This window comes from Barbus barbus (genome assembly GCF_936440315.1).
Source record: "Barbus barbus genome assembly, chromosome: 25".
In the NCBI taxonomy this organism is placed as follows: domain Eukaryota; kingdom Metazoa; phylum Chordata; class Actinopteri; order Cypriniformes; family Cyprinidae; genus Barbus; species Barbus barbus.
In genome coordinates, this window is record NC_136753.1 from 15,245,142 (window position 1) to 15,247,761 (window position 2,620).

Here is a 2,620-nt window from a genome sequence, read left to right on the forward strand (position 1 = left end):
AGTATGTAGCACCGTGGTCCTGCGAGACACGACATTTCATTCCACTTTATGTTTACACATGTAGCAGAATGACAATAATTTATCTCATAAGTAAACAGGTTAGAAACTCACACATAGGCTACACATTCACTTAATCTAATGCTGAAATATTTTATTTTGCACAAATGTAATAAATTGCACTTTTTTTGTTTTTGTTTTTATTTTTACAGTCAGTAGAATTTGAGGTGCTTTTCGCCTGTCACTCATTTTATGCCGATGTGACCATGGGCCACAAAACCAATCATATGGGTCGTGTTTTTTTTACAACTTAATAAATAAGCTCAATAAATAACTGAATAAATAAGCTTTCCATTGATGTATAGTTTGTTAGTTTAGGACAATATTTGACTGAGATACAGCTATTTGAAAATCTGGAATCTGAGGGTGCAAAAAAAACAATCGAAATATTGAGAAAATGGCCTTTAAAGTTTGGCCAAATTAAGTCATTAGCAATGCATATTACTAATCAAAAATTAAGTTTTGACATATTTATGGTAGTAAATTTACAAAATATCTTCATGGAACATGATCTTTATTTAATATCCTAATACTTTTTGCCATTAAAAAAAAAATCAATAATTTTGACCTATACAATGTATTTCTGGCTATTGCTACAAATATACCTGTGCTACTTATGACTAGTTTTGTGGGCCAGGGTCACATATGGGAAGCAGTGAACAACTTGTCAGTTTGTGCAAGAACATTATTTTGCTACTGTTGCTTTTGACTGAGTTTGCTGTCTTGTTGTGTTTGCTAACGTTAAATTGTTTGTGAATGCAAAAACAAAATGCCAGCACACTGATTTATTATTAGGCTAATTACATACACAAATGTATCTCATACGGTACATATCATTGTATTTATTTTATTATTATAAGCAAATTTACAACCCGAATTCTCGAAATGTTGGGACGTTTTTTAAAATTTGAGTAAAATTAAAACTAAAAGACTTTCAAATTACATGAGCCAATATTTTATTCGCAATAGTGACTTGTATATACTATATGGACAAAAGTGTTGGGATACCCCCTTCTTTAGAACAGAAGAAGGCACTTCAAAAACTGTGGCAACAAAGATGGAAGCATAATTCATGTATTTAAAAACTGTATTTCCATCTCTGTTGCAACAGTTTTGGACGTGTCTAAAATGACAGTACCCTTATGTACAAGTCATTGGTGTTTGGTGATGAGTTTTCGGCTCAAGGTCTGCATTTAAAGTCACACCAGATGTGTTCAGCTGGGATTAGGACTTGTCTTTCTGCAGACCAGTCAAGTTCTTCCACACTGACTGAATCAATCATGTCTTTTTGAACCGTGCCTTATACACAGAGGCACTGTCACATACTTATAATAGAAAAGGGTCCTGTCCAAACTGTTGTTATAAAATTAGAAGCACACAATTCCCTAGAATATCATTATATGCTTAAACATTAAGATTTGCACTCATGGAAATTACTAAAGTAGTCAAACCTGTTCATTAGAAGGGGTTGACCCAATACTTTTGCCAATATAGTGTATATGATAGAGAAGGAATCTGTTGGCAAAGATAAATAAATGTTGTAAATGTATTGGTAAAACATTTATATGCATCCTATATAACCTTAAGTCATGGGTGCTTTTTGTAAGATGATGGGAGACATCCTGAAAATAATTAGGAATATGTGATCTCAAATTTTTGCCTAGCGTACAGAGCAACAGAAAACAACTGGCTCACCTCAGTCTACTTTCCCCTGTGAAATTATACAGAAAAAAACAATGCAATATAATAAATAATATATAATATATAAAACAGTGCCCAATATAGGCTACTCATTGCATTATACTCATAGAAATACTCTTTAACAGTTTCAAGACACAACAGATGGAAGCTAAGAAAGATATATGTGAAAGCAGGGAATAAAGAGCCAGACTATACACATATAGGCTACACAATCTATGGAGATTGTGCAAAAATAATAAAAGAAAGAAATGGCCTAAGAAATAAACTGAACGTAAATAAGATGACCATTCCTATTTTTCTTTAATCATTCCTTTATTTCTGTTGTTCTATTTTATTCCCTTTGTGCAACATGATAATAGGAAAGAGAAAATGAAATAAAAAAGAAACGAAGGAGAAATTAACGATTGAAAATAATTAGAAATATGGAATTAAAAATCAATTTGAGAGCATTCAGTGGTGTTCAGATTAAATTTCATCTAATATTTTTGCATTTCCCCAAACAATGTTTTATTTATTTACTTACAAATTTCATTTTGTATATACTTATTTTCATATAGAACATTATAGATTATTATTTATTGTTTTGTCTACCTTTCTGTTTCTACACATTTCTACACACATTTTTTTTTTTTTTTTTGAAAGACAAATGTAAATGTACATCACAAACATTAAGAAAAATTAAGACCAAAAACATAAGAGGGAAAAAAACAATAACTTGGGGCTCATATCAAAGTCCCTTTCTTTGCTCATATGGGGTTTTTATTTTGAAATCGTTTGTGCCGGTCCGCCATTTCGTGCTTATTGGTTGATGCAGTTTTCACACTATGGAGTGGGACTAGCTTCAGAGACAGAGAGAGAGAGA